We start from the raw sequence: 20,683 nt of genomic DNA, 5'->3' as shown, positions 1-20,683 counted from the left end.
TTCGCACTAACTGCCGGCCTATTCACATCGTGCTAAAAAGCGTAATTTTTATGTTTAGAAATTCGCCTAAACAGGGTAGTACTATTCAGCCGTTTTTGTATGTATGATGTTTTTTATTTGTTTGCCAGTGATCTAATAATGTTTTCTATTGGTTATATTAAAAAAATACCGCTTTAATTAATTATTTGTTGAAATAAAGCCGGTCAATGACTGGTAGTTCTAAATTTAATTAAAAATTAGTGTTTGACCAAACGGTCAAATACTAGACGAATTGGTTGTTTTATAATCTCACAAGGATTTATATTTGATTAATAAAATGGAAAAATGTGTAGTACCTGTTTTTAAAACTTATATCTTCCCGTTTAAGTTGTTTAGTATTTGACCAAAACTTTTATACTTTAAAAGTAAGATACAATCAGTTTAAATATGCGGTCAATTACTGGTTTCTCTTTTGGTCATTTATAGGACACAAACACTCAAAACTGAGTTTTTTTAACCGACTTTAAATTTTATAAATATTTAAGCGTAATATAAATATAAGTGTAAATGTTTGATTCTTTTCTATTTTTTTAAACCTTTTTTATAACAATAAAAGTAATTGACCGCACTTAAGCAGTAATGAATCTGTAAAATTAAAAGGATAGAAGGTTGGTCAAACGCTGACTCTTATAGTTTTCAATTATCAAACAATGGAAAATCTATATGGAAAATTTAGCAAATATGAATCAGGTTAACATTTTTTCAGTACCAATATGACAACGAAGCCTAAGTTTAAAAATAGTGAAGAGGATCTTCAAAAGACTCGATGTAAGAAGTAGGGGTTTATCATATGAAAAAGCAGCCAAGATGTTTAACGTTCCAAAGTAAAATCTTATTTATAAACACCAGCCCACCAGCATTTTTAAATTCTGCAGATAGGGGTTTTCCTGTTACAAAAACCCAGTTGAAAAACACAAAATTTGGGTGAAAAGTTAAGTCAAGAGCATTTTGCTCCTGTTTTAAAAGATGTTCTTAAAGAGTCAAAAAATATAAACAGTTTTTTGTGAACAAAATAGTATGGAAAAATAATGAAAATGAATATTATATTAAGAATCGGTCAAACATTGACGGTTTTAAGGTCAAAGACTAGGTATTATTGGTCAAGTAATGTAATCAAAGTGGTCAAACACTAAATGTGAAATACTGTTTTCCTTTTTAATTTTTAAAAAATATTACTTCATGATGTTATATTTTATATGTAGGGTAAATAACTTTAAATGAATCAGATGTGTATTTGATCATATTTTGATCATTTTATGTAAAGGCAGAGGGATCCACAAGAAAAATAATATGGCTCGGTCAAACACTGACATTAAAAAATCCTTAACAGGTCAAACACTGGTGCGTTTACCCTACATTAGAATCAAATATCCGTTAACAATTTTCACTTGCATAAGGACCGCGGGGTTGAACTACACAGGAAAAAATTGTGTCGTGTAAAAATTTTAGAGTAGTTGGTAAAAAGAATTAGAGTAAAAATTGTAATATCACATGGTAAAAATAACTCTAATGTACACTATATTTAATATTAATATAGAGTTCATATATTATTCACTTAATAAAGTAGTTTTTACAGTTCTCTAAAGGAGAGTTCTTTTTTACTTATGTTAGTGAACTTATGTAATATATAAAACATTAAATTTTACACAAGACGTGTAAACTGTACTTTTCCTTCAGGTACTTCCTAGGCATCGTACTATTTTGCTCGGGATTACTCGTCGGTACCACGTGATTAACATGTGGTGTGATACAGCTAAAATTTAACGGTCACTTACTAAATGAGTCGGAACTCGACAGCGTTTCGAGACCTGATTTACGCGATATAAAAAGAAAGAACGATTATTTTTATTTTAATTATGTTTGCCAAACGTTCGTGTTGTGAAATTAGTGGAACTTCCGGAAGATTTTACGCACGAGTTCCTTACGAAGATTGGTAAGTATGTACAACTATACATACAGAAAACTTATAGAAGACTCATTAGATGCAGTTTTCATGGTGACTCGGTGGAAACTTTAAAATGGATTAAGTATGGTTATATAAAAAGAATTTAATTTTTTTTAAATTTAAGATATAACAATATATTACAAGTAAAAATAAAAAGAAATATATTTATAATTTTGATTTTTGTTACAAACCTAAAACCTTCCTAAAAATATTCTATACTTCCTATTAAAAATTAACACTAATAAGTGAAAGATACACACTATTTAGTGATATTTTGTCACTTAATAGAATAAAATTCGAACGAATCTTTAATAATTTACTGTACTAATTTTACACTGATTAGATTAGAAATGTATCTAATTAGAGTCACGACAACATCTAGTTAGATTACATATAATACACTGTTATAGAGTAACGATTTTACACTATTTAATAAACACCATCTTTCACTATTTAGTGTAAAATTTTAATCTATTCACCTACACTATATAGTGCAAAAAAATAACTCTAAATATATTGGACCGATCTGAACCATGTTTTAGAGTTGATTTTTACTCTATATTTTTTCCTGTCTACCCACCAGTAGATTTTAATTACCCCTACTGCCCTTATTCGGGCGAAGATCCGAACCAAACTTTACACAAGTGATCTAGACTACGTTAGAATCAAATATCCGTTAACAATTTCCACTTGCATAGGGACCGCGGGGTTGAACTACCCACCAGTAGATTTTAATTACCCCTACCGCCCTTATTCGGTCGAAGATCCCAACCAAACTTTACACAAGTGATCTAGACTACCTTAGAATCAAATATCCGTTAACAATTTCCACTTGCATAGGGACCGCGGGGTTGAACTACCCACCAGTAGATTTTAATTACCCCTACCGCCCTTATTCGGTCGAAGATCCCAACCAAACTTTACACAAGTGATCTAGACTACCTTAGAATCAAATATCCGTTAACAATTTCCACTTGCATAGGGACCGCGGGGTTGAACTACCCACCAGTAGAGTTTAATTACCCCTACCGCCCTTATTTACCATTTGAGATAAACTTGTTTTCTAATCAGATGCTTTTTGCACATAAATTCATAGCACTCATCACATTTTTTTGTTGTATAATTATTTTTAGCCCTACCACATAATTGGCATCGTTCTCTGATTTTTCTTGAATGTGGATCTGTTTGCTGCGATGTCGATGGAGTGTGTATATTTGTTGGCTCTTGGAGCTTTCCCTTTTGGGTTTTAACTACCCTGTTGGTTCAGAGTAGTTATTTGGCTTCTTTCAATGAAAAATCCATTCATCTTCAATGCCAAATTTTTTAGAAAATCTTTTCTAAATTGCGGCTTGGCTTTTGTTTTGTCGCTGAAACTGTACAAAATGTGGGCATTTATTCCTGCCATATTTATTGTTGAAAAAAACGAGGATTCAAATTCGAATTTATTTAGTATAAATATTAACAATATTTATATAAATACGTCAGCAGTCTTAACTTTAGTACTTAACAAAAAAATCATCGAACATCCAGTTGTTTACAGAACAAAAACAGTTACATTAACCACTAAAGTCACGCAAGTGTATGGTGTCGCACAAATAGTCAGAGTACGAATAGTAGGCCTTCCGAATTAAAAAAGTTTTAATTTTATTCTTGAACAGTTCAGGAGGCAACCGAGCAATGTCGTTCGGTATTTTGTTATAGAATTTTACTCAAAGAAATGTAAAATGGCACTGACTTCGACCTAGTCTACAAAAGGTCGGTCTCAGTTGGGTACCGTTTCTAGTCCGATATTTATGTAAAGTGTCATGACTAATAAAGTCGTTGAGATTTCGCCTTACAAATATTACACATTCCAAAATGTACAATGCCGGAAAGGTCAGTATATTATGGTTTGTAAAGGCCCTACGGCAATCATCCATGTATGTTAGCGAGTTTATTGTGTTACGAACCTCAACAAATGTTGCTTGATCAATGGAAAACCCACAATCAGCAACATTAATTTTTTACAAAAGGCAATCAAACTTATCATCTATGTTGGACTTTTTTAAGCCATTTAGTAGTTCAAGAGGTACCTTAATAAAGTAATCATTAACATCATTTGGATCGAATTTGGCTTTAATTTTGTCTATTTTGTTGGCGCGTTTTTTATTAATTATTTCCCATATAATTTTACCCGAAAGGATAAAGTCGACCTCCTGGTTTTTGTAGTTACTATATAGTTTTGACACATTTGACCATTTGTGTCAACGTCCCCCTTCGTATTGGTAATTTAAATCTACCGGTGGGTAGTTTACCCCCGCGGTCCCTATGCAAGTGAAAATTGTTAACGGATATTTGATTCTAACGTAGTCTAGATCACTTGTGTAAAGTTTGGTTCGGATCTTCGACCGAATAAGGGCGGTAGGGGTAATTAAAATCTACTGGTGGGTAGTTCACCCCCGCGGTCCCTATACAAGTGGAAATTGTTAACGAATATTTGATTCTAATATAATTTAGAAGATTTGTGTAAAGTTTGGTTCGGATCTTCGACCGAATAAGGGCGGTAGGGGTAATTAAAATCTACTGGTGGGTAGTTCACCCCCGCGATCCCTATGCAAGTGGAAATTGTTAACGGATATTTGATTCTAATATAATTTAGAAGATTTGTGTAAATTCTAAGGTAGTCTAGATCACTTGTGTAAAGTTTGGTTCGGATCTTTGACCGAATAAGGGCGGTAGAGCAAATTATAATCTACTGCGGGGTAGTTCACCCCCGCGGACCCTTTGCAAGTGGAATTTCTTTCGATAAATATACTTCTTATCATGTCTAGAAGGCGTATATAAAGTTTGGTGCCGATCTTCGAATCAATAAGGGAGCTGGAGCCAGTTATTTTAATTAAAATTGCCGATTGTACCTAGATATTAGTGATAAATATATTAATTACTTTTCTTATACTGTAATTAACTTCTTAAGTTGATAATGTAATGTTTTTTTGTTCGAAAAAATTGAGCCCCCGTGTGTCCGGTATTACGGACGTCTATGGGCGTTCGGGTTTGGTTGTTCGATCACCGGTGTTCGATAATGTGAACTGAAGACGGTTGTTAACCGTTAACCGTCTTCACTTCATGTTTTTATTCAGTGCATTTTGTGAAATTTAGAGAAATTGTTGAATCATCCTATCATTGAGGCAGCATCGAAAAATGCAAAAATTGATGTGGCTGAAGTTAGATTCATATTCGAATCTGTACCAGATTCAGATTCATAAAATTACAGTTGACCAGACAAGTATTGAACATATCAATTGAAAAATCGTTTTCTGAAACTACAGAAGTTGTAGCAATCTGCGACTACCCTGGATAATTCGAATAGACCCTCTAGTATGTTCCCTGTCTACCCTCACCCTCAGATTTGCCGTAGGGGCCGAGGGGTTCCTCGTTTTCAATAGCATACTTAGATATTATTTTCTCAATAACTAGAGACTGCAGCACCCTGATACTAGTCTAGATTATTGCATTAGGTCCTCTGGTATCTTTCTAGCCCACCAGCACCCCCAGATTTGCCGTAGGGGCCGAGGGGTGAATTTTTTAATATTACTCGTTTTCAATATCAAATGTAAACATTATTTTCTCAATAATTAGAGACTGCAGCACCCTGATACTAGTCTAGATTATTGCATTAGGTCCTGTGGTATCTTTCTAACCCACCAGCACCCCCAGATTTGCCATAGGGGCCGAGGGGTGAATTTTTTAATATTACTCGTTTTCAATATCAAATGTAGACATTATTTTCTCAATAATTAGAGACTGCAGCACCCTAATACTAGTCTAGATTATTGCATTAGGTCCTCTGGTATCTTTCTAGCATACCAGCACCCCCAGATTCGCCGTAGGGGCCGAGGGGTGAATTTTTTAATACTACTTGTTTTCAATATCAAATTTAAACTTTATTTTCTCAATAACTAGAGACTGCAGCACCCTGGGACTAGTTTAGATTATTGCATTAGGTCCTCTGGTATCCTTCTAGCCTATCAGCACACCCAGATTTGCCGTAGGAGCCGAAGGGTGAATTTTTCAATATTCCTCGTTTTCAATATCAAATGTAAACATTATTTTCTCAATAATTAGAGACTGCAGCACCGTGATACTAGTCTAGATTATTGCATTAGGTCCTCTTGTATCCTTCTAGCCCATCAGCATCCCCAGATTTGCCGTAGGGGCCGAAGGGTAAATTTTTCAATATTCCTCGTTTTCAATATCAAATGTAAACATTATTTTCTCAATAACTAGAGACTGCAGCACCCTGGGAATAGTCTAGATTATTGCATTAGTTCCTCTGGTATCCTTCTAGCACACCAGCAACCCCAGATTTGCCGTAGGGGCCGAGGGGTGAATTTTTTAATATTCCTTGTTTTCAATAGCAAATTTAAACATTATTTTCTCAATTACTAGAGACTGCAGCACCCTGGGACTAGTCTAGATTATTGCATTACGTCCTCTGGTATCCTTCTAGCCCATCAGCACCCTCAAATTTGCCGTAGGGGCCGAAGGGTGAATTTTTCAATATTCCTCGTTTTCAATATCAAATGTAAAAATTATTTTCTCAATAACTAGAAACTGCAGCACCCTGGGACTAGTCTAGATTATTGCATTAGGTCCTCTGGTATCCTTGTAGCCCATCAGTACCCCCAGATTTGCCGTAGGGTCGAAGGGTGAATTTTTCAATATTACTCGTTTTCAATAGCAAAGTTAAAAATTATTTTCTCAATAACTAGAAACTGCAGCACCCTGGGACTAGTCTATATTATTGCATTATGTCCTCTGGTATCCTTCTAGTCCACTCGCACCCCCAGATTTGCCGTAGGAGCCGAAGGGTGAATTTTTTAAAATTCCTCGTTTTCAATAGCAAAATTAAAAATTATTTTCTAGACTAGACTAGAAGAACTAAAGACTACAGCGCCCTGGGACTGGTCTAGATTATTATATTCAAAATTTATTCAATATTTAGTTTGATTTGAAGGTATAATTTTCATATGGCTTTTACTTCTTTATTAATGAAACTTGAACGACACTTTTCAAAATTTTTAGACACATTAAAGCATTTAAATTAATTTTTTATATTGTTTTTTGTATTTGTTTTTTATATTATATGTTTTTTATATTGACACGGCTCTACCTGTAACGTCGGTAGCTGTGCCTTACTTATAAAAGTTTCATTATCAGTAGAGGGTTCTGATAAATGTTCTTCATCTAATCTATCATGAATATTACTAAATAATGAAACGTTAGAAACAAGTAGCTGCGATATAGTTGGCGAGGAACGTTTTAGAATGGGGCTGTTACTATTCAGTATTATAGTTTCATTTGCATTAGTAGATCTTTCTTTTATTTCAATGTTATTATATAGAAGTAAAAGCAATACGAAATTATAATATCAAACTAAATATTACATCAATTTTAAATATAATAATCTAGACTAGTTCTAGGGTGCTGCAGTCTCTAGTTATTGAGAAAATAAAGTTTAAATTTGATATTGAAAACGAGTAATATTAAAAAATTCACCCCTCGGCCCCTACGGCAAATCTGGGGGTGCTGGTGGGCTAGAAGGATACCAGAGGACCTAATGCAATAATCTAAACTAGTCCCAGGGTGCTGCAGTCTCTAGTTATTGAGAAAATAAAGTTTAAATTTGATATTGAAAACGAGTAATATTAAAAAATTCACTCTTCGGTCCCTACGGCAAATCTGGGGGTGCTGGTGGGCTAGAAAGATACCAGAGGACCTAATGCAATAATCTAGACTAGTATCAGGGTGCTGCAGTCTCTAATTATTGAGAAAATAATGTTTACATTTGATATTGAAAACGAGTAATATTAAAAAATTCACCACTCGGCCCCTACGGCAAATCTGGGGGTGCTGGTGGGCTAGAAGGATACCAGAGGACCTAATGCAATAATCTAAACTAGTCCCAGGGTGCTGCAGTCTCTAGTTATTGAGAAAATAAAGTTTAAATTTGATATTGAAAACGAGTAATATTAAAAAATTCACTCTTCGGTCCCTACGGCAAATCTGGGGGTGCTGGTGGGCTAAAAAGATACCAGAGGACCTAATGCAATAATCTAGACTAGTATCAGGGTGCTGCAGTCTCTAATTATTGAGAAAATAATGTTTACATTTGATATTGAAAACGAGTAATATTAAAAAATTCACCCCTCGGCCCCTACGGCAAATCTGGGGATGCTGGTGGGCTAGAAAGATACCAGAGGACCTAATGCAATAATCTAGACTAGTATCAGGGTGCTGCAGTCTCTAATTATTGAGAAAATAATGTTTACATTTGATATTGAAAACGAGTAATATTAAAAAATTCACCCCTCTGCCCCTACGGCAAATCTGGGGGTGCTGGTGGGCTAGAAAGATACCAGAGGACCTAATGCAATAATCTAGACTAGTATCAGGGTGCTGCAGTCTCTAATTATTGAGAAAATAATGTTTACATTTGATATTGAAAACGAATAATATTAAAAAATTCACCCCTTGGCCCCTACGGCAAATCTGGGGGTGCTGGTGGGCTAGAAAGATACCAGAGGACCTAATGCAATAATCTGAACTAGTCCCAGGGTGCTGCAGTCTCTAGTTATTGAGAAAATAATATCTAAGTATGCTATTGAAAACGGTGAACCGCTCGGCCCCTACGGCAAATCTGAGGGTGAGGATAGACAGGGAACATACTAGAGGGTCTATTCGAATTATCCAGGGTAGTCGCAGATTGCTACAACTTCTATAATTTCAGAAAACTATTTTTCAATTGATATGTTCAATACTTGTCTGGTCAACTGTAATTTTATGAATCTGAATCTGGTACAGATTCGAATATGAATCTAACTTCAGCCACATCAAAAATTGTGCTGTCATCTGATTGATACAATGTTGTACGTCTCGCAAAAAAAAGAGGTGAACCGTATAAAGTTCACAGATTTTAAAGATTTTAAGGAACTAAAACACTCAGCAATGCCAAATTGCCATATCACTCTCCAAACAAAGCGAGAGAGATTAAATAAAAATATAAACTTGCTTTTGATTTTAGACTTTAAACTTTTAATTATTATTCTAAATTAATCAAAAAGGATTATTTTTGGATGATTTACCCATATTATTATCCATTAAAATGCTCTAGAATTGGAAATTGTTCTCATACGCGCTCTAGCCCTCATCACAGATACGTATATCTGTCAACATAAAAGATGGGCGTATGAACCGGAAGTGATCGTTGCTCTTGCCCCAGGCATCATTATTATTACTATTATTTTATCGTTTCCTGTAAAATTTGCATTTTGGCTCATATGTCCCTATGTTATGAATCCCTCGATATTATCTAGTTCAATAAATCTATAAATAAATATTTATAAGACTTTTTTTGATAATATTTAAATATGACTTCAATAATCCGCATGCTTCCATAATCTGAATTGGGCTGGTTCTAATTGATTCGGATTAGCGAAGCTTTACTGTACAGGGTGTCCCGTTAAGCGTACGGAGCGGCTGTATCTCTAGAACGGTAAAGCCTAGAGGTTTGGGAAAAAAATCCTTATAAGCAAAGTGACCAAGAGAAATAGCTGGAAATTATACTAAGGTTAACTTTATGTTAACTGTCATTGAAAAACATAAAGTTCCCGCTATCTCAGAAATTTAGACGATGAGCTATAACTTTGACAACATCATTTAATAGCTTGGATAATACCGCATCGCTTTTGTTTTGTGATATTTTTCATATCTGTCATAATAAGGGAGGGGGAGGCCAATGCGTTTTCATACGTTTACATTTTAATATCTCCTAGACCATTCAACCGATTTGAATGTTTTCGGTGTTGTTTAAAAGAGCATTTTATGCTCTTTTTAAAGATATTTTCAATAAGACCGTCTGCTTTAAAACAAATGAGCTAGAGGACGTTATCTGCAGCGATTACATATTTTTGTGATTTTTGAAGAAAAGTTAAATGGAACGATACTATTTACTTCACAGACCCTTAGTCACCTTAAAATTTGCTAAATTTTAGTGAAAACCGCATCTGGATATCGCCACCAGTTCTCGAGTTATAGAAGAAAACGTTAAAAACTTGAGTGCCATCAATCGGATCCAGTTACCTCATCGAGAAAAACAAATCACATAACCATGGTAACTGTAAACATGTCATTTACTAACGCAGAAGCGTATGATAGAGCGTATGATGATTTATTTTTAATGTTTCGAATACGATGCAACTGCATGGCAAAAATGTGCAATGCAATTACGACAAAGAAAGACATTTTTCTCTAGAAGTGTTTTTAAGATTGATTTAGCGATTACGGAAAACTGGCAACGTGTAGTCCATTCAGACATCTCTATGAATTCGTAAATCACATTGGTGCGCAATGTGATCCCATATAATCTGGGAACTCCGAAAACAATTGTCCACAAGATTTCTCATGAGAATATTGATTTCGGTTTTGACCTCCGCAGTTGTCGGAATACAGAATAACTTTCGTCACTCCTTTATCTTTTTTGCGTTTTTAAGAAATGTAGAATCGCACTACTTATTTCCAGAAATCCAGTTCATGTCGAGTTAAGCGCACGCACTGTGTGATCGGTCCGCGATAATTTGTAAATAGTGGGTAAAAATGTCGACCTTTAATTTAAACAACTTATTATCGACACCATATTAAGTCCATACATAGTTCTGTGCGAGTAAAAGTGTAGGCGATACTCGTGAACAGTTTTATTTGTTATAATTTTTGTGGTCGGCACGCGCCATTCGATAAACGTGTGTACGGACGGTCTGGAAACCTGTTCTTCAAACGTGTCTATAATGGCAATAAACAGCACAGAATTACTTCACGCATTAAAGAATGATTTTGCCAAAAATATGGAGGATTTCAAGTGTCAATTAAAGAATGCTGTCGAAACCCAAGGTTCAGGAGGTGAGCACATCTCTTTACAAGCCTTAAGTGAGAAATTCCACAAATTTCAATACGAAATAAATGAAAAGTTGGAATCTTTCGCATTGATAATTGAAGACTCTGAGAGGCGCATTGACGACCTAGAGAATTATTCTCGTAGAAATTGTCTTCTATTTCACGGAATCCCGGAAGAGGAAAACGAAACAGCCGAATTAGTTAATCAAAAAATTCTGGAGACGATTAACAAACTAAAAATTCCCAATTGGAATCCAGATATCGAAATCATCGATAGATCTCACCGGTTGGGGAAATTTAACAAAAGGCAAAGGAATCATCGTGAGATTATTGTAAAATTTGTGTCATATAGATACAGGAATTTCGTTTGGTTACACAAAAAACACCTGAAAGGTACCCGGATTCTAATTACGGAATCTCTCTCAAAAAATAGAATGAATCTTTTTAAAAACGCCGTTGAAGCCTTCGATAAGGAATCTGTGTGGACAAAGGACAGCAGGATTTGCATTAACTTGGGGACGGAAGAATCCACAGGATAACACAAAGAGACGAACAGGAACAGTTGAGAAAGCTATCCTGCTCTGGAGCTGCACCTGAGGTGTCCACTAAAATGTCGACGAGGAGTCGGAAGAAACAGTAGAGTGTATCTCCCCCCGAGCGACCGATTACGGGAGAATAAGGAAGGAAGGAAGCAAGGAGTTTGCTGTTTTGAGTTAAACCTTTTCTTTTCCTTTTTTTTCTTTTTTTTGTTATTTTTTCTCGTTATGTCAAGTACATATGCAGTTGCACATTTGAATTGTAGATCATTGTTTCCCAGCATCGACGAAGTTAGAAACATATTAAACGATCACCAGTTTGATATATTGGCAGTCACAGAGTCTTGGTTGAATGATGGCATTAGTACAGAAGACCTGCACATAGACAATTACATTTTTTGTCGCAAAGATCGTTCAACTCACGGCGGTGGAGTGGGTTTTTACATCCGTAATTCTTTGCAATTTACACTCATTCCCTCAGGTAACGAAATTGAGCAGCTTTGGATGAGTGTCGAGCTAGGTAAGGTTAAATTTCTAGTAGGGGTAGTTTACCGCCAACACACTAAAGTTAATTGTCGCACATTCACGGAGGAACTAGAATGGCAGCTATTATCTTTACTTCCAACGCATGATGAGGTCCTCTGGTTGGGGGACATAAATATTGATATGTCAAACTTAAATGACAATGATGCTTTGAGATTCAATGACATGATAGAAGGGATTGATATTAAACAACTAATGGATAAGCCAACTCGAGTTACGCCAAAGACCTCAAAGATCATTGATATCATTTTAACATCGAACCTAAATTTAATTACTCATGTAGATACACTAAACGCTGACGCTATCTCTGATCACGAATTAATCTATTGCAAGCTAACTTTTATAAAATCTACTGAACAGCCTACGTTCAAACGGTATCGTGATTTTGGTAGTTTTGATAAAAATAAATTCTTAAGTGATTTCGTAGCATTTCCCTTTAACAATATTTACCGTATGCTAGATGTTAATGATTTTTGATGTTAATGAAAACAACTACACGCCGTTCGAATGCTAGCCCATGGTTAACAAGCAATACCAAATTTTTAATGTCTTTGAGGGATAAAGCTAAGGGTAGATGGAAACGGACCAGGGCTGTTACGGATCATAACGAATATAAAGAATTAAGAAATTTTACGGCTCGTGTTATTCGAGACGAAAAGCGAGCTTATGTCAACTTTCGTATGTGTAGACCGGGGGATGCGTCCTCAGATGTCTGGAAACGTTTACGAAAGATAGGTATTTTGAAAAATAAGCCGTCGCTACCAGAAACCTTATCAAATGTCAATGATATAAATGATTACTTCATTTCCGCCCTGCCGCCAGCCACTACTTCACAACAATTGATAAATTCCTACTTAAATGATCGGAAAGATGAAGTAAATATTTTTGAATTCAAATTGGTCTCTCAGGCGGAGGTCGAGAGGGTTTTTCTTACAATGAAAAATACTTCTGCTGGCGCGGACGGTGTGTCACAGTTCATGTTAACACTATGTTTTCCTCACATTATTCCGTTCCTGACCCATATCATAAATACTTGTATTGAAACTAATACCTTTCCCTCTTTGTGGAAGGTGGCTAACATCGTCCCTATTCCAAAAATAAAATCTCCTATCTCCTACTCAGATATGCGGCCTATCAGTTTTTGCCAACTATTTCCAAAATTTTTGAAAGGATTCTGGAAACACAATTACGTTTGTTTTTATCCAAAAATAATATTATACCGGATCTACAATCTCGATTTAAACCTTTGCATAGCTGCGAATCAGCTTTACTGCATGTTTGTGATGACATCGTCCGCGCCTCTGACAGGGGCCTGGTTACAGTCTTGGTCCTCATCGATTATTCCAAAGCTTTTGATTCAATCGACATTGATACCCTTATCTCCATCTTGCATTACAGCGGTCTCGGTGAGAATTCCCTCTCACTGCTTTCCCAGTATTTAAAGGGTAGGTCACAGAGAGTGATTCTGAATGGTCAACTGTCCCGTCCACAGCCCCTGGTCTCTGGTGTACCGCAGGGTGGTGTTCTGAGTCCTATTCTATACAATACATATACATCTACAATGTCAGAACGCTTAAAACATTGTAATTTTCACTCGTACGCTGATGACACCCAGATTTATTACTCGTTTCTACCTTCAGATCTTCAACGCGCCATGGGTATTATTAACAACGATATATCAAATGTTTTACAATTCTCGACAGATCACTCCCTACACACCAATAGCGCTAAAACTACAGCTACTGTCTTTGGCACGGATCATGCGCACTCACTTTTAGGCCCAATAACCTTAGTTATAGATGGACAACATATTGAAGTACAAAATACGGTGAAAAGTCTGGGTGTAATAATGGACGGTCAGCTGTCGTTTACAAAGCATATCAATCTCACCATACAGAGGGCCTTCGCTGCACTAAAGGTGATTTTTAATAACAGGTTTTCACTAAATCAAAATACAAAAAAACTACTATGCGACCTACAAGTGCTGTCTAGATTTAACTATTGCGACACTGTTTATGGCGCTTTTTTGTCAGCGGTGGATGTGGGTAGAACACAGAAAATGCAAAAATCGTGTCTGAGATTGATATATGGTATTCGTAGCCGTCAACCTATATCGTACAAATTAAAAGAAGTGAAGTGGTTAAACATGGAGAATCGACGTTTATTGCATTGTTTATGTATGTATCACAAAATTATCACCAATAAGTCACCACCATATCTGTACGAAAAATTAACTTATCGTACAGATGTGCATAATCTCAATCTTAGACATAGAGGCTTGCTTGAAATACCTGCACACCGGATAGAGTTTTTTAGACGATGCTTCTCATATCAGATAGTCTTGAAATACAATTCGCTACCAAATGAGTTTAAAAAATGCGCGTCGAAACAATTTAAAATCAAGTACACACGATACCTCTGTGCTCTCTCTGGCTTTCGTGTCTGACGCCTGTCGCAGTTTCAAGCTCTGTGGCTGTTTCAGTGAATTATTCAATGTAACAGTGAACTGTTGTTTCTCTGTTTTTTCTGCTTCGTTCGATGATGGGTCTGCATTTCATATAATATTAAGTTTTTGTTTTATCTTTTTTTTTCTTTTTTTTAAGGTTAGGGAAATTTTAATTTATCGTTGTTCTTTTGTTGTTTGTAGTTTATTTTTTGAGTTCATTTGATCAATTGTGCTTCTTCTTTTTTTTTGTGTTTAATGTAACGTAAAGGTTATGTTTGAAAAGCGTCTTGTCGCAATTTTGCGTCAGACGAAACATCGCCAATTTTCATTTCTATGTATATCGTTTTGGTTTTTTACTGTTTGTTTGTATATATATATATACTTGTTTTGGAAAAGGAAATAAAGTTTATTATTATTATTATTTATTATTATAATATCTCCACCACGTTGTTTTACATCAGGCCTTAACAGATACCGATTATGATAACAGACTGAACTATTACCATTGACTTTTAAATATGATTTGGGCAAATCCAAACCTTTTATCACAAATGCTATGGATGCATGAAGCATCTGTCCACAAGTTGATGTAAACTTGCATAATATGCATTCTTGGTTCGAGCAAAACCCACATTGCTTTCACCTCTTTATCTATTGGGTAGACTAAACGACCTGACTTTTCAAGAAAAACCAATAACCAGGGAAAATATGACAAAACACTAAATACCAGTAAAAACGTGTCCAGGGCCGAGACTTAAGCAGCGCTTTTTTTTCGTCGAAACTAGATTAAATAAATGCATCGAGGTTTATGGAAGGCATTTCGCTCATTAGTGAGTTATTTTTGCCAAAAATTTAAGTTATTCTAAGTATTTTGGTTTATTTTGCTTTATTATCATTGTTGATGTTTCATTGATCCGTTGGCTTTTCAACACGCCTCAAAAGTAGTTTTGAAGCAGTTCTAAGCTTGGATAAAGTGTGAAGGAAGGTTCTAGATAATAAAATTTTTGTTCTCTCTTATTTGTTTCCTAAGGTAACTTGATCTGATTAAGATATACGAATTTTTAACATTTTCTTTTATAATTCGAGAATGGATGGAGATATCGAGATGCGGTTTTCACTAATATTTAGCAAATTTTATGGTGATTTACGGTCTGTGAAATAAATAGTACCGTTCCATTTAACCTTTTTTCAAAAATCACAAAAATATGTAACCGCTGCAGATAACGCCGTCTAGCTTATTTGTTTTAAATCAAGCGGTCTTACTGAAAATAATTTGCTTATAAGGATTTTTTTTCCCAAACCTCTCGGCCTTACCGTTGTTGAGATACAGCCGCTCCGTACGCTTAACGGGACACTCTGTATATGTATACTTGCAGTTCCACTTAACAGTTGTAATCGTCTTTCGGATTTAGTCCAAATTAAATTTTCATGAACAGAGGGATTTTTAACGGATTAGAACATGCATTTTCTAATCTGTCAATATGTAAACCATGACCATATTTAAATCCGTCATTCTTACTTATATTACAAACGTATAATTCATACGTATAATTTTATTTTATATGCATTACACAACGGCTTTATATACCTACTCACTGAAATCCACACTTATATTCCGTATTAAATAAAAATTTTAAATTTATTACTAAGTAAACAGAGAGTACTACAATAAATCTTCTTGCACGTGTCAAATAGCAATTATATATTCCCTTTTCCCGTGGTAAAAATGTTTTAGCGTTAAAGTAAAATTGTAAAGTTTTTGTAAATGTTCTGATAACGCAAAACCTTCATCGCTAACATATGTAATTTATATGGGCACAGCGTTGTTAGAAATAGGTCACGGATTTGGTATATTATTCGCGTATTTCTTGAATCTTTTAGCAATTTTTAAGATGTGATCACTCTTTTCAAAACTGAAACCTGACATGAAGAATTTAAATAGTAAATATAAAAATATGGGATAATCAACGACGGACGTTTGATATATCGGGAACTGTTACAAATCAGAATGGATATCAGACTAGATATCACTATGAATATAAAAGTTATTCCGAAACACAAATGATAATCAAACTTACATCATGTAAAAACTTGCTGCTAAATTTGTAAATTTACTTACTATTCATTCGCCTTCAAGAAATTCCAAAATTCGATAATTTGTGCAGTAAATTCGACTACACACGTCATCAACTATAGTTTACGCTGGTCTTTGTTTAATAAGAATTAAAAGTCTATAAGAAATTGTTAATAGAAGAATAGAAATAGTCTATAAAAATTAGAAATTAATCTTGGTTTAATAGTAACATAAACAAATTATTATTGTAACAGGAATACTATAGAATCTCCAAAAGATAAAAGTTTATAATATATAAATTTAAAACCAACGATAAGGAAGGCCGTATGTAACTCTATAGATAATAAAGAAAAACGTACCGAATTGCGTAAAAGTTGTTGGGAAGTCATCAAGCCAGGTAGGTGTTCAATATTGTATTTTAGTCTTTTGTTGTTTACCTTTTTGCAATATCCAAGGTCTATAAAATGTATGGAAACACGATGATACCTTCTTCACAAGCCAGTTTAAGGATTTGAATTTCAGTTTCATGTTTTGTACCACAATAAAAATGGCAATACTTTTAGAAGAATTCATGTTGTAAGACCAAAAATGATTTTAATGTTTAGACATTTATGAAAACTAATTTTTTTTATTTAATAATAAAATATGACAAATGTAAAACAAAAAAAAATAGTTTGTTCAAGAAGATATCTTATTTTAAATTTATTATTCATTTAAATTTAAACTTTAAATTTAACTATTTTCGTCACAATTAAATAATGAAAGCATCAGAAACGATAAAGTTTATTGCAAAATATGCATAGTTAGAGTAGAGGGAGGTAAGAGTCCGCACTTAGAACATTGTATTTTTTTACGCCTATATATTTTCATCCAATCAGCTGAATATTTGCATGAGATATTAGTATAGCACTTCTACTTTGATATAAATAATAGTACTGCCATGATTTTAAAACGTTGTTCATTGAAAAAATTAACATACATGTTGCGTCAAAATGGGACTTTTGCCCCACATGTGGGGCAAGAGGCCGCGACTGGTGGGATAAAATTCCGCACTTTTGAAAGCTAGGCAAAAGTGCAGTAATAGATATTTAAAAACCACAAATAACAAACAAACATAAAATAAACATTAACATTTAGTATTTATAGGAAAGAAATTCAACAAAGGTCGCAAATAAATCTGCACGTTTCGTAACACGTGCACTCTTTATTCCACCATTGTTTGCAGCTATCGCACTGAATCCATTCCTCCGTTGGTGGTTCCTCGTATAGTTCTCCGCAGCCTCCACAAAGCACTTCGCCATCGGTTTGATTTTGCCTTTTAGGTTTTTTCAGTGTCTTGCTTTTGCGAGGCATGAATTCAGTTTTTTCATCATCGTCTTTAAATATCTTCCTACTAGTTTTTTTTTGTTTTTCTTTATTATCCTTTTGTCTCTGTTGCTCCTCAAGTTTATCTTTGAAAGGAGTGCTGGATAGTATTTCAGATTGTTTGCCTCTATTTGATCTCTTTCGATGTTTTGAAATCCTGGGTGAAGGCAAAATCTCTCTTGGTGATATGTAGTTATCGTTGGAAGAGGATGGTTGTTGTACATCTGGATCAGTCCTTGAGGATAGAGTTTTACTGTTAAGTGAATCTTTGGAACAGGATGGTTGTTGTGCATTTGGAACTGGTATACTACATCCTGGAGGAACATTATGGTCACTAGTACTTTCATCTTCATGAGGTGCGGTGGGTGCTTGATCGGTAACTTGAGAAGGTAAAAAATCTTCTTCACTAAAGATAAATCGATTGAAAGGAACGATACCGCGCATTTCCAAAATTTTCTGAAATTTGAAATTGAGTTATGGTTCTCGCCAGGTTGCTGACCATCCACTGATCGGAGCAAGCTCCATATAAGTCCTTAAGTGATTTGAAGAAGCATCTGTCTAGTGGCTGTGTCTTGTGGCTGCTGTGAGGCGGAATAGTGAGTAGGTGAATGTGGTTTGTTCTATAAAACGTTATTGTCTTAATTGTTATATGTGAACTATGGCTGTCAAGTATTAGCAACACAGGATGTTCTTCGGATGATTTTACATGTGTTTGAAAATGTGCCAGCCATTCAATAAATAACTGACCATTAATATAACCGGAATCAGATATCATCATCATTGAACCTGGTGGTGCCCCATTCATAAGTTCGTCTTTTTTGCGCTTTCTAGGAAAAATTAAAGCGGGTGGTATGTAGTTTCCCGAGGCACTGAAGCAGCATACCGCAGTTACAAGCTGGCCTCGTTCAGCGGAGACAACTTTTCCGACAGCCCTTTTTCCTTTCGTACTAATCACTTTTGGTATTCGATTTGGCACGGTAGAAAGACCAGTTTCATCCATATTAAAAACAGATGATGGTGGGAAATTATATTTTTCAAAAATAGTCATTAGATTATCAAAGTATCTGGTTACTTGCACTTCGTTGAATCCCATTATCCGCCCCACGCTTATTTTCTGAGGAATCCACAAAGTAAGGTTGTGCCTTTTCATGAAACTTCGAGACCATTCCTTCCCTGCCAATCCTTTCTCCTTGTTGAAGTGGTGGTTTAGATTATTCCTTTCTGCAAACTCGAATCCCAAACATTGCAAGGACTTAAACGTTAGCCCATAAAATCTTAGACTTAACTGCCTGCAATGTTCTGCTAACTCTTCTTCTTGTTGTCGGTGAAAGATGGATGTGAAACGTCCAAGCTTTGACGCACCACATCCTTTCTTAAGCCTTTTTCTTAAAGTGGATTGGTCAATTTTCAATTCGTTTGCAATTTGTCTGTATGAAATACCCTCCTCTCTTCTTTGTCTTGCTATCATTAGCATGTCCTCTGTGCAATTTTTTCGCTCCGTTTTTCTTTTGTAGACTCTGAAAAATATCAAAAACTCAGTGTCTAAGGCTCGGCTTAACCGGTGATCACTTATTTTCTAATAAAAGCACGAGACCGCATGCGAACTTATGCCCCCATTTCTTAGAGGACTCTTGCCCCAAGTACCCAAACCATTTGCTTATAATGACCCGCCCAAACCACCAAACATAACACCGATTGTAACCTATAAGTTTGTAGTAAGAAACATGCGTTTTCAATAAAAAAATTACTGATTAAGGTTATTACTTTCTTTTTACATGTAAACGTAATCTCTACAAGGGCTAATTTTACATCAGATATAAGAAAAATCTTACCTCATGGTTCTCCAACAAGCTATCTTAGCTCGGTATAATTCAGTCGCAACGTTCTAAACTTAATCGATTAGAAGAAATAATTTATCCTATTTTCAATATGGGAAGAAGATGGGGAAAATATATACAAATTCTTAAAATATGTCTTCCGAAAAATTTGACTATTCGTAGAATTCCCCCGTCCCCCCAGTCCCGGCGCTGCTAATTTTTCCTTTCTGTTATTCCTGTTCTTTAACGTGTAATGGTAATATCCCACCTTCTGGTTGTTTCATTTATATGTTACACACGTTAATATCAAATTCCGATTAGTATTTATTTGTAGCATTGTTTGAAAAATAGCCTTTTTACAAAAATCAATTTGGGTTTCGTTTGGTATTAAAATATCGATTGATAATTATTCTTGCGCTAATTACTTACGAATATTTTTATTTTTCTAGATTGACGACATTGATTTTATGAAGAATTAAGAAAAAGGAATACGCAACGTTATTGATAGAGTATGAATAACTGGCGATGTTGATGAAGGTTGGTTTTAGGCACATAGTTAGTGACTTTATTTGTGCATTTCATCACAAATTAATTGAATTTAGTATTATAACTACAGGTAGTGATGCAAGAATTTTGTGGGCTCTTCACGAATATTTTGTGTTATTGATTTAATAAACTTTATTTAAGAAAATCAATGTAAGTTATTCATAGATACAACAAACTTTACGTTAGTCAATAAACCGTACATTATTTAATGTACAAATATTGATTGCAATGTTATGAAACACCTGTAGTTTCAAATGACATTAGATTGATATTCAAAGGGAATTTTATCTTTCAACTTGGGAAAAACTCTATCAAGTTTGAAAGGATAATATTCTACTATTGTCTACTGAAGTAGATATGAACATTTTAATTAATTTATAGGAATGTAAATCAACTTCTTGTACATGATACGTTCGTTAGTGGCTAAAGGCCTTCATTTAAATT

Source organism: Onthophagus taurus, chromosome 6, assembly GCF_036711975.1.
Source record: "Onthophagus taurus isolate NC chromosome 6, IU_Otau_3.0, whole genome shotgun sequence".
Taxonomy (NCBI): domain Eukaryota; kingdom Metazoa; phylum Arthropoda; class Insecta; order Coleoptera; family Scarabaeidae; genus Onthophagus; species Onthophagus taurus.
Note: the sequence above shows the minus strand (reverse complement) of the source record.